Source organism: Ovis canadensis, chromosome 14 (genome assembly GCF_042477335.2).
Source record: "Ovis canadensis isolate MfBH-ARS-UI-01 breed Bighorn chromosome 14, ARS-UI_OviCan_v2, whole genome shotgun sequence".
In the NCBI taxonomy this organism is placed as follows: Eukaryota; Metazoa; Chordata; class Mammalia; order Artiodactyla; family Bovidae; genus Ovis; species Ovis canadensis.
The window spans coordinates 39,263,094-39,276,901 of record NC_091258.1 but is presented as its reverse complement, the minus strand read 5'-3'; positions in this window follow the sequence as shown (position 1 = coordinate 39,276,901).

Genomic DNA, 13,808 nt, shown 5'->3' with positions numbered 1-13,808 from the left:
ACGAGTGAGTGATTAACACACACATATACATACATGTATCACATTTTCTTTATCCATTATTCTGTTGATGGATACTTAGATTGTTTCCATGTCTTGGCTATTGTAAATAATGCTGCAGTAGATATGAATCCATAAATTTTGGATAACATTGCTTATCAGATGTGTCTTTTGTAAATATTTTCTCCCAACCTATGGCTTATTTTCTTATTCTCTTAATGTATATTCAACTTTTAAAATTTAATTTTACAAGTAACACAACATTTTACCTTCTCTGAGAAAAAAAGAAGAAACAGAACAGAATCTGCCTTGAATTGTATCCCCCATCTGAGTCCACTCTGCATGGCCCAGGTGTTATGCCTACCTCTTCCAACTGTATTCTTCCCTACTTTTCTCTTTGTGCTTTTATTTGTACATATTTCTATTCTTATGGGGAATACATAGCTCTACTTTGTGTGCGTGTGTTTTACATAAATGCTGGCATCTCATATTTAGTCTTTGCTAGTCACAGTCATGCTGAGTCTTGAAGATCCAGCCATTTCAGGACCTACCCAGCTATCTCGTTCTTGTAGTCCATTCAGTGACATATCACAATTCATTCAGCCTCTTCTTACACATGGATACTTGGGTGGCTCCCAATTTTTTCTTCTGTCCCTTTATAAAAGTTATTATTTAAAATTTTGATCAGATTCATGCCTGTTAATGATATTAAAAATTAAATAACAAAGAATGAGATGGTTGGATGGCATTACCAACTCAATGCACAAGCGACTGAACCATGCCTAAAACAAAGTTTATCTGTGCTGTGCTCAGTCGTGTCCGTCTCTTTGTGACTCCATAGACTATAGCCCACTAGGTTCCTCTGTCCGTGGAATTTTTCAGGCAAGAATACTGGAGTGGGCAGCAGTTTCCTCCTCCAGAGGATCTTCCCAACCCGGGCATCAAACCCAGGTCTCTTGTGGCTCCCCCTGCATTGGCAGGTGGATTCTTTACCACTAGCGCCACCTTATAGCAAAAGTCAGTAAGCATTCCCTACCCCACTGCCCCCCACCTCCACGTATATACACAAACCCGCTGTTCCGGAGTCCTGCGCTTCTGAGAAAATGACTTACTCCTCTTTCAGCTGTTTTTCTGGTGCTTACCTGCATATTTATAAACAAGATGCTTATGTTCTATTTCCTGATTTATCAACATGACCTTCTGCCTTCCTGTGGTAGACGCAGATTTCTTGCTTTATATGCACCCGACCTACCTACTTGCCTCCCCTCTCCTTGTCCTTCCCATATAGTTACACGACAATTTTCTGGTTAAGTCAGTATTTGAAGTATTTTTTCTTGCCAAGCAATGGTTCTCAACTCTAACTGCACCCAGGGAGCTTTCTGGGGGGAAGCTGTGCTGGGTCTTTGTTGCTGAACGTGGGCTTTCTCTAGTCGCGGAGAGCAGGGCCTACTCTCCGGTTTCGGGGTGAGGGCTTCTCATTGCAGTGGCTTCTCTTGCTGCGGAGTGTGGGCTCTAGAGCGGGTGGGCTTCAGTACTTTTGGTGCCTGGGCTCAGTAGTTGTGATACACAGGCTTAGTTGCTCCGTGGCATGTGGGATCCTCCTGGACCCGGGATTAAACCTGCATCCCCTGAACTGGCAGGCAGATTCTCAGCCACTCGACCACCAGAGAAGTCCCCAGATCCTGTTTGTTTTTTTTCTCCCCCAAGTGTTTTGTTAAAAACCAGGATTTCTCAGCTTTGGCAGAATTCCAGTTGTAATCAGAGAATTCTTAGCTGTGGGCAGGTCTGTGAGTTGGAGGATATTTCACAGCATCCTTGGCCCCTGCCCACTAGGTGCCAATAGCATTTCTCCACACACACATACCACCACCCCGCCCCCAGTTATGATAAGCAGAAATGTCTCCACACTTTGCCTAATGTTGCCTGGGGCAAAATCACCCTCAGCTCAAAACCGATCTGAAGTTCTCTTAGCAACAAGTGACCCACTTAGCTGTTTCTGCTTCCTTTATTTCTGGTAAAACCAGTTATTTATGATTTTTGAGGTTGTTGTTCAGTCGCTCAGTCATGTCCAACTCTTTGTGACCCCATGGACTGCAGCATGCCAGGCTTCCCTGTCCTTCACCATCTCCTGGAGTTTGCTCAAACTCATGACCACTGAGTCGGTGATGCCATCCAACCATCTTGTCCACTGTTGCCCCCTTCTCCTCCTGCCTTCAGTCTTTCCCAGCATCAGGCTCTTCACATCAGGTGGCCAAGGTATTGGAGTTTTTTCAAGGACAGGTTGTATATTCTCAGCCTGCCATTCTCCTGGGTGCCCAGATAAAGGGTGATTTTCTCTTCATTTATTCCCAGATTTTTTTCTATCAAGTTTATTTGTGGGTTTTCTTTTAAATAACTTTGAGAAACTTTCAAATGTAATACATATTTATGACTGAAAGTGGAAAGATACAGAAAAACCCGGGAAAGAGAATTAAAATTTTCCCTTTAGGCTCCCTCAGATACACTGATAACATTCTTTTGGTGGCTTTCCTTACACCCTTCTCCTGGTCAAGGAACTAGATCTCATGTGCTGCAATTAAGACCCAGCACAGCCAAATATTAATATATAATTTTTTAAAGTGTTTTGCAATCAGTCTCTGCTCCTACATCCAGAGAGCTACTCCTTATTCAAGTTCTGATGGGTTTATACTGATTAAGGTGACCACTTGTCCATATCATTTTTTATATACAGAAAATGACCTCTGTTCCCTGTTAAAGTATAACTTTAAGAACATTCAAAACACGACTCATACAAATGAGCTGCACGCAAGATATGTTGAATTTGTTAGTGAGGGAAACAGCAGCATGGGGAAAGATGGTTCAAAGAGGAATCAGACTAAAAGGGGTTATCTAGTCCATCAGAAAAGACATGCTAAAATCAGTTTACTGGTTAGAGACAATATTAATCACTATTCTACAGGGCAATAAAACTGTGACCTTTGGGGTTATCTTTTCTATCAGGCAAAAATTATTTGCATTTCTACCGAATTCTACAAGTTAACAAACAACTTTGTAGAACGTGGGCTCCAAGCAACAGGAAAGTTTAAGTTGAACAAAGGTACATCTCCCAGATAATAATTCAGAGGTGACCAGTTAGATAATGCTCCAGCATGAGCTGAACGGAGATGTAGTCCTCCTTTTGCTCGATTTCCGCGTTTGGGGTAATTTTTCTTAATATCCCTGTTCTGTACCCTGGTTCCCCAAGCAAATCCTGCACAGTATTTCCCTAAGGGAAAGTAGACATGGATTCTTTGGTCTCCTTGGAATCTCTCATCTTCCTCCTATTCATCCACATTCTGGAAAGGTAAGGCCAGTCCCCAGGGACCTGGGTATTTCCAATGAGCTGCTGTATACGGCAAGATTTCCTAGCCAATGCGGCTTACTCCTTCCTTTCTTTTCCTCTCTCTCTCTTTCTTCTTCCTTTCATTTTCTTTAACATGTCATCCTATACTTTGATTTAACATGCTGATTTTCTTTTTTTTTTTTTTTTTCAGGCCACCCTGTGGGACTTGTGGGATCTTAGTTTTCTCTGATCAAGGATGGAACCTGGACCCTGCTAGTGAAAAGCACAGGGTCCTAAGCACTGAACTGCCAGGAAATTCCTTCTTCTTCCATTCTTACTTGCATTAAAAATAGAGAGAGAGATGCTATTTTCAAATATCTCTGGACATTGATTTCTAACATAAGTCCACAGTTATACGAGAACAGACTCTGTGTGATTCCAATGCCTTTAGACCATGAAATTTTTGCCCCTTGTTTTATGTCCCTGGATATGTTTCAGTGTCTCCTAGTCTATGGTCTATAGGAGCTTGAATAGAATTTGTAGCCTATTGTGTGAAAATTGTATAGATCTTAATTATGTTGAATTGGTTCATGGTGCTTTTAAGGTCTACTATAACCCTAACCCACTCCAGTAGTCTTGCCTGGAAAATCCCATGGATGGAGGAGCCTGGTAGGCTGTAGTCCATGGGGTCACTGAGTCGGACATGACTGAGCAACTTCACTTTCACTTTTCACTTTCATGCATTGGAGAAGGAAATGGCAACCCACTCCAGTGTTCTTGCCTGGAGAATCCCAGGGACGGGGGAGCCTGGTGGACTGCTATTTATGGGGTCAGAGTCAGACATGACTGAAGCGACTTAGCAGCATCAGCATATCCTGTATATTCATTCCATTAATTGTTGAGAGTTTGATGTTGAAACTCCAACTAAAACTCTTAATTTATCTACTTAAAAAAATAATTGTAATGTATAGTGGAACTAAACTTTGTTCTGTATTTTCTAAGTCTTCTGTAAATCTGTTATACTTTCATAATATAAAAAATAAAAAAGGAAGAGATAAATATACATATATAAAACTGCTTTACTGAGATATAACTTACTTACTATATACTTATCTAAAGTGTACAATTCCAGGGACTTCCCTCCTGGTCCAGTGGTTAAGACTCCACGTTTCCCCTGCAGAGGGCACAGCTTTGATCTCCAGTCAGAGAACTAAGATTCTACAACCCAAAAAAATGGTATGGCCATACAAATTTAAAAAGTGTACAATTCTATGTTTTTTGGTTTATTCACAGAAAATTGTGCATTGTTTTAAAACATTTTTATCACCCCATAAAGAAACCCTATCCCGATTAGCAATCACTCCCCATGACCTCCCAGCTCCTGGCACATGGTCGTCTACATTCTATCTCTGTGTGGTTGCCTATTCTGGACATTTTCTGTAAATGGAATCATACAAACTGGGAGGGTTTTTTTGTGTCTGGTTTCTTTATTTTGGCATTGTATTTCCAGGTTCCATCAATGTCACACCCTGTGCCAGAGCTTCATTCCTTTTCACTGCCAAACTGTATTCCATTGGAGAGATAGATCACATTTTAATCTGTTGATGAACATGAATTGTTTCCATTTTTTGGATCTTATGAAAAATGCTTCCATAAAATTTAGTTACAAGTTTTTTTGTGGACACATGTTTCCATTTCTCTTGGGCATATGCCTAGAGGTATGATTTCTGGAACATGTGGTAACTTTATACCTGACATTTTTAGGAGCTTCCAAGCTGTTTTCCCAAGTGGCTACACCACTTTACATTCCCACCAGCAGTGTAGGAGGGTTCTAATTTCTCCACATCCTTGTCAACACTTGTTATTATCAGTCTTTTGATTAAAGCCATCCTAGTATTACCTAGGCAGGTTAATTTGCCCAGTGTGCAATAAGCCAAACACTGAGATACCAAGTTTTACCACAAAGAAATGGTTTATTAATGAGGTAGCCAAGCAAGGAGATGGGAGAACAAGTGTCAAATCTGCTTCCTCACCAGAGACGGCCTTGGGATATTTATGCAATAAAGAAGCAGGTTGGTTTTGCTGCTGCTGCTGCTGCTGCTGCTAAGTCGCTTCAGTCGTGTCCGACTCTGTGCGACCCCATAGACGGCAGCCCACCCGGTTCCCCCATCCCTGGGATTCTCCAGGCAAGAATACTGGAGTGGGTTGCCATTTCCTTCTCCAATGCATGAAAGTGAAAAGTGAAAGTGAAATTGCTCAGTTGTGTCCAACTCTTAGCAACCCCATGGACTGCAGCCTACCAGGCTCCTCCGTCCATGGGATTTTCCAGGCAAGTGTACTGGAGTGGGGTGCCATTGCCTTCTCCCAGGTTGGTCTTAGGAACAGGGAAAAGAGGAAGGGAAAAGATGAGGTAATCAGTGTTCCGTGCAGATCTGTCTGAGCTACATGCTTCTTCGTGGGATACATGTTCAAAGATAGAGGTGTTTAGAGGGTACAAGGAGGATTGGATTGGGAATTTGGGATGAGCAGATGCAAACAATTATATTTAGAATGCATAAACAACAAGATCTATTGTATAGCCCAGGAAACTATATTTGATATTCTGTAATAAACCATAATGGAAAAGAAAAAAATAAAAAGGAAAAAAAATGGAGATCACCTTAACATGATCTAAGGGTGGCGTTTTCGGCCGTCTGACATCAAAAGGTCACTGAGCAGAAACTCGCGCATGCTCAGTTGGAGCATCAGTGGTCCTGTTGCAGGAAGGGGAACCCCATCCAGGGCCCAAAACTGGGCTCTTGTCTAACATTCGGAAATGACTTGTCTGAGGAGACACATGTGCTGACAAAGCAAGAGATTTTATTGGGAAAGGGCACCCCAGTGGAGAGCAGTAGGGTAAGGGAACCCAGGAGAACAGCTCTGTCACATGGCTTGCAGTCTCAGATTTTATGGTGGTGGGATTAGTTTACCGGTTGTCTTTAGCCAGTCATTCTGACTCAGAGTCCTTCTTGGTGGTGCAGGCCTTGTTCAGCCAAGATGGATGCCAGAGAGGATTCTGGGAGGTGGTCGGAACACGTGGTATCTCCTTTTGACCGTTCCCAAACTCTTCCGGTTGGTGGAGGCTTAGTTCCATGTTCCTTACCAGGACCTCCTGTCGTAAAACAACTCATGCAAATGGTTACTATGGTGCCTGGCCAGCGTGGGTGGTTTCAATCAGTGTGCTTCCCCTAACAGTCCCATCCAGTCTTAACCTGCTCAGCTCTAACTAGACACAGCTGACTCCAAGTTCCTGGCAAACAACTCCAGCAAAAATCTTATTGTCTGGGCTATGTGCAACTTGAATGACATGCAAGGGATTTTGTAGCAACATATTACCTTGATTGGTGAGGGCAAGTTATAGGTGTAATGGATTGAACTCTGATTATTCATGGTTTCACCAATGGGTCTGAAATGGTACCTCTGTGCTTTTGTGGTCTGGCCTCTTAAACCAGCCTTGCTCAGAAACCAATTTTGCAAACCAATCAGGACTTCAGCACAGTGACCTCAAGGTTTAAGTCTCTCTTGGGGAGAGGAGCCTGATGTATGAGTGAAGACCACGCTGCTGAGCCATCTCACAGCTGGGGGCTCCCGAAGGGCCAGGGCAGCTAAACCACACCCTGACCATCTTGGGGAAGGCACCTAAAACTCGTGGTCTTCTAGCCAAGTGGTGAATGGAGGCGGGAAATACCCAGGTTGTTGTGGGAGGCAAAAGAGGGGAGAAATGTAGTCTGGCCCTGGGCTGGACCCCTTCAAGGAAACTCCAGACCTCTATAAGTTGTCCTTTGATTACTGGCCAGAACAAAATGACCTCCTTCAACACCCTGCCACACTGTCAGAGACTCCACCCTTACCCAGTGCTAAGTAAATAAATTGCCACCTTTTAGAAAATGTGAATGCTTCTGGGAGGAGTAGGCATCTCGCTAGATGTCAATACCTTATTGTGAATTAGTTTATCAGATGCTCACCCACATTCTGCAGAGACAGGGATCAGAGGAAGTGGGAGTTTTGACTCACTGAGAAGGGTGGGGGGTGGGGACAGGTTGAAAGGGGTAGCTCTGCTCAAGGGGTAAGGTTGCTGGAGGCTAGGACGGGGCCAGAGTTGGAATAAAAAGCCTCCTGGGTAAGTTTTCACCTCCATTCATCAACTGATAAACAGTGATCATGATTAGTTTATTATATGTTCCACATTGTGCTAAGCGCTTTGCATACAAATGTTCTACTTTATTCTTTTTGTTTGTTTGTTCTATGCTTTCCAGATCTCAATTCCCCCGACCAGGAATCCAGCCCATGCCCCCGGCAGTGGAGGCAGGGAGTCCTAACCACTGGACCACCAAGAGAGGTTCCTCCTGGTTCATTTCCTAACAAGCACTTCTGGAGCGCCATATGCCACCCCCGATCTCTCACAGCCCACATGCTACATCTAATTTATTACAGATTCCGTTGGCTCCCCCTGAAAAATGATTCTGGAATCTGACCCTTCCTCACCACCTTCCTAGCCCCATAGCTCACCCAGTGGTTTATTGCAGGAGTCTCCCACTGGTCTCCCGGCTTCCATATTTTCAGTCACAGCAACCCTTTTAAAAAGATTCCTCTCCTGCATGCAGAATGCTCCAATGGCTTCCTATCTCAGTTACTATAAAAATTGAAGTCTTCACCACGTAGGGTGCTGCTTCCTGAACTAGGCCCTCTTACCTGGCAGATGTCATCTGCTTACAGACTCACCTACAGGACTCCAGCTGCTCCTCAGACACACCCATGGGCTTCTGCTCACAGCGAGGACTGCAGCCTTCTGCCTGCAACACTCCCAGCATCTTCATGTCTCAGCGTAAACGTTGCCTCCTCAGAGAGACCTTTCTTACCACTCCCTCCTCCATCTAAAATGGCCTGCATGTACCAGGTTGCTGGCTGTCAGAAAAGAGGGTTACAAATGGAGAGAGGGAGAAAACTAGGATGAATTCTATGGCGTTAGACTGGAATTGGAGATATGGGGAAGTCCACATTGTGCTAAGTGCTTTGCATACAAATATTCTACTTTATTCTTTTTGTTTGTTTTATGCTTTCTGGATCTCAGTTCCCCTGACCAGGAATCCAACCCATGCCCCCTGCAGTGGAGGCGGGAGTCCTAACTCATGGTTTCCAATATACACAGATATAGGGAGCAATAAATAGAGAAGGAAATGAGGTGTGTGGATGTGACTGCACTCGTGTATGTACTCACACAGCACACACACGTATTCTACATATATATAGCATATATATATTATATAGCTCAGTCCACCCAAGAAAGCTCATTCCAAAAAGAATGAGCATACATTGCACCCAGATCTTGGTTTCTAAATACTCTTCTCCACTAAAAGGAATCAGGACACCTTGGAGAAATTCCAGGTGCCCTGGCCTGGGACAGGGAAAGTACAAGATGCACTTGCAACATTTTTTTTTTTTGGTGCCAAAAAACTTTGAAAGGATACAGGCGCCAGCTTGAAGGAACTCCTACTAGCCAAATAAGGGACAGTCTTAACACCAAAATAAATAATGACAAGAAGTGATTATAACTCATAGAATAAAACAGGAATCTATGGGTTATGAATTCATACCAATGGTGGTGGTTTAGTCACTAAGTCGTGTCCAACTCTTGTGACCCCATGGACAGAGGAGCCTGACAGTCTACAGTCCATGGGATTCTCCAGGTAAGAATACTGGTGTGGGTTGACATTTACTTCACATCAATATAAAGAAACAAATGGGAAGTCTGATGAAGACCAGGATAATTACAGTTTTCAAAACACTTCCCTATAGAATACATATCCCTTAAAAAGGTAAAAAGAGTGACTTTACAGTGGAGAAATTTGGCAGACACTACCATGATAATTGCTTCCCAGTTGGCACAGTGGTAAAGAATCCACTTTCCAATTCAGAAGATCAGAAGACTCTGTTTTGATCTCTGGGTTGGGAAGATCTTCTGGAGAAGGAAATGATAACCCACTCTAGTATTCTTGCCTGGAAAATTCCATGGACAGAGGAGTCTGGCAGACTACAGTCCATGGGATTGCAAAGAGTTGGACACAACTTAGCAACTGAGCACACACACCATGATAAGCAAGTGATTGAAGTTAGTACCTCAGGTTAAGGGGACGATAGACTTCTAGGCTGCAGTCCATGGGGTTGCTAAGAGTCGGACACAACTGAGCGACTTCACTTTCACTTTTCACTTTCATGCATTGGAGAAGGAAATGACAACCCACTCCAGTGTTCTTACCTGGAGAATCCCAGGGATGGCAGAGCCTGGCGGGCTGCCGTCTATGGGGTCGCACAGAGTCGGACACGACTAAAGCGACTTAGCAGCAGCAGCAGCAGGCTTCTCTGGTGGCTCAGTGGTAAAGAACCCGCCTGACAATGCAGAGATTCAGGTTCTCCCTGGGTCAGGAATATCCCCTAGAGAAGGAAATGGCAACCCACTCCAGTATTCTTGCTTGGGAAATCCCATGGACAGAGGAGCCTGATGGGCTATAGTTCATGGGGTGACAAAAGAATTGGACATGATTTAACGACTAAACAGCAACAGCGAACGGGACAATAGAAATGATACGTCACCTGACTGGATGCTACAAGAACGTGGCATTATTTCTGTAATATTTCTGTCAAGTCTATACAGTCTGAATCAAATCATGAAGAAATATCAGATAACCCCCAAATGAGGATGAAGCTACAAAAGTACTGGCCTATAATTTTCTAGAAGAAATTGAGGAACTGTCCTCAACTGAGAGAGATTAAAGAACCATGACAATGGTTACTGTATGGCAATGGATGTTATCAAGACTCAATTTATGTCCTTTATATCTCAACTTGAAAAAATGAGCTGACTCATTTGAAAAGACCCTGATGCTGGGAAATATTGAAGGCGGGAGGAGAAGGGGATGACACAGGATGAGATGGTTGGATGGTATCACTGACTCAATGGACATGAGTTTGAGTAAACTCTGGGAGTTGGTGATGAGCAGGGAGGCCTGGCACACTACAGTCCATGGGGTCACAAAGAGTCGGACATGACTGAGCGACTGAACTGAACTGAAATGCCACACGGGGTCCTGGAGGAGATGCTTTTGCCCTAAAGGATATTAGTGGGGCAAATGGAAAATTAGGACGAGGGTCTAAGCATTATGGTGTCAGCAGAAGGAACCAATTCTTGAGCTAATTAGGGTGAGTCCCTGCCTGACTCCACGACGGTTCCAGCAATGCCACAGGGGGCTACTGCGCTCGCCACCACGGCCATCTTCTCCATCCCATCTCTCTCACTGTGGTCTCGGTCTCCTCTTCCACTTTTTCAGTGAACAGATTGGTCCCCAGTTAGGGGTGTGGAGTTGTGATTTTCCTCTTGGGCTTGGAAGTCCATCCACAGGAATCTCTGTTGTACACTGTGCTCTTGTGAGCGGCAGAGGTGGCAGCCCCTCCATTCGCAGGGTCAGCCCAATACTAGCATTTGGGCTTTCCGTGTCATTGTCCAGTCAAACAGAGAAAGGCTTCCTCAAGCATCCAGAAGATGATGCCCTTTCTAAAACAAAAAGCAAAGCTTGCAAGTACATCATCTTTTCGTTTAGTTGCTTCTTTATTGGTTTATGTGTGTGTGTGTTTTTCTTATTCCTCAGGGTATATCCCCTAGAATCTATTGGGGGAAATAAAAAAGTATCAAATCTCAGGTTCAGCGTCTTCTAAACAGAGGCATCATGGTGGCAGAGTAGGGACTGGAATCCAAGGGGAAAAGTCCAAAATCAGGAGGATTCCACCAGATCCTTTTGCCTCCAACACTCAGAGCAGCTGGTCCTTCTGGAGAGCACACTTTTCTCATTTAAAATAATACCAACTGTAAAGTGATAAACAAATATCGGGGATTTCCACGGGTGACAAATTCACAGGGACTGCTAATACTATTGTGCTTTATTTGTTTTTACTTTTGTTTTTCTTACTACATCCGTAATGGAAGGAAATGCTAAATTTTATTTAGATGTTAGTGAATAAAGATGTAATTTTTTTTACTCAAGGTTCTGAACCCACTGAATTCTAGCACACTGATCCAGGTTAAGTAGCCTCCTACACACACACACACACACACACACACACACACACACACACACTGGTTAGTGCATGGTAAGCCTGACAACCAAGAAATGGCTGCAGAAAAGGACCCACAGAAAAGCTAAGAAGGAAATGATTCAGACTTAAATCAAGACAAGATGGTGGAAGCAAGCTGCCAGCTGGACTTGGTGATGGATGAGAGGTGGGAGTTGATGGTAATTCTGGACAATTTGGAAGAGCAGTTGGTTTGCCCAGACGAGGATAAAAGTTTGTGAAGTACAGTGGTCTTGCCAGGGGATGTGGTGGCTATTACCAGAGTTCAGCCCGTGCATGAATGTTAAGTCAGTCAATCAGGGTCTCACTCTTTGCGACCCTATGAGCTGCAACCCGCCAGGCTACTTTGTCCATGGGACTTCCCAGACAAGAATACTGGAGCAGGCTGTCATTTCTTTCTCCAGGGGATCTTCCCGACCCAGGGGTGGAACCCTCGTCTCTTGCATCTCCAGCATCACAGGCAGATTCTTTACTGTCTAAGCCACCAGGAAGCCTCCCCACCTTTTCACCTCCCAACTGGTGAAAAGCTCCCATTAACCCATAGGCGTTGGGAGAAAGGCCAAGATAAGTCAACAGCCACTAAACATTAGGTATTTCTTCAATTATATAAATAAATGATTACAAGACTCAAAGGCACTTAATGTATCTCCTTGCAGTCCCTTTTCTATGCAGTTGTTACAAGACTGGGAATTTACCTGCAAAATAAGTACATACATTTTGGTGCAAAGCAAAGCAGAAAAGCATATGCTGTATTCCATGTTCCATGGAACAACAGACTGGTTCCAAATAGGAAAAGGATTACGTCAAGGCTATGTATTGTCACCCTGCTTGTTTAACTTACGTGGAAGAAGTTAAATATGGGCTGGAAGAAGCACAAGCTGGAATCAAGATTGCCGGGAGAAATATCAATAACCTCAGATATGCAGATGACACCACCCTTATGGCAGAAAGTGAGGAGGAACTAAAAAGCCTCTTGATGAAAATGAAAGAGGAGAGTAAAAAAGTTGGCTTAAAGCTCAACATTCAGAAAACAAAGATCATGGCATCTGGTCCCATCATTTCATGGGAAATAGATGGGGAAACAGTGGAAACAGTGTCAGACTTTATTTTGAGGGGCTCCCAAATCACTGCAGATGGTGACTGCAGCCATGAAATTAAAAGACGGTTACTCTTTGGAAGGAAAGTTATGACGAACCTAGATAGTATATTGAAAAGCAGAGACATTACTTTGCCAACAAAGGTCCGTCTAGTTAAGGCTATGGTTTTTCCAGTGGTCATGTATGGATGTGAGAGTTGGACTGTGAAGAAAGCTGAGCACCGAAGAATTGATGCCTTTGAACTGTGGTGCTGGAGAAGACTCTTGAGAGTCCCTTGGGCTGCAAGGAGATCTAACCAGTCCATCCTAAAGGAGATCAGTCCTGGGTGTTCTTTGGAAGGAATGATGCTAAAGCTGAAACTCCAGTACTTTGGCCACCTCATGTGAAGAGTTGACTCATTGGAAAAGACTCTGATGCTGGGAGGGATTGGGGGCAGGAGGAGAAGGGGACGACAGAGGATGAGATGGCTGGATGGCATCACCGACTCGATGGACGTAAGTTTAGGTGAACTCCGGGAGATGGTGATGGACAGGGAGGCCTGCAATTCATGGGGTTGCAAAGAGTCGGACACGACTGAGCGACTGAACTGAAATGAAGATAAAAAGGCCCGGAAGGAATCAAACTGTGGGAGTGTGGAAGAGAAAGAAGACACTGTTCATTTTTGACTTTGCTGACTGAGTTTCTTAGGAATATTTAGTAACTACATTCTACTGTTTCTTGTAGAGTTTCTTGTTGAGTTATGAGCTTCTTGTTGCTGTTACAACAAATTACCACAAACCCGGTGGCTTAAAACAACACAGGTCTATTATAGTTCAAGAGGTCAGAAGTTTGAAATGGGGGTCATTGGACTAAAATCAAGGCTGCCTTTCTTCTGGAGGTGCTAGGTGAGCATCCATTTCCTTGCCTTTTCCAGTCTGTAGGCTGACTGCAATCATTGCCTCGTGGACCCCTCCACCTTTCAAGGCAGCAATTGCATCATCCTGACCTCTGCTTCCATGTTCACATCTACCCGACTGACTCTCCTGCTTCTCTTTTTCATTTATCAGGACCCTTGTGATTACATTAAGCCCACCTGGCTAATCCTGGATAATCTCCCCATCTCAGAGTCCTTTATTTAATTGCATCTGCAAAGACTTTTTCCATGTAGTAACATAGTCACATGTTCACAGGTCACAGAGATTAGAAAGTAGATCTCTTTGGGGAACAAGGCAGGGATGGTGGTATTATTC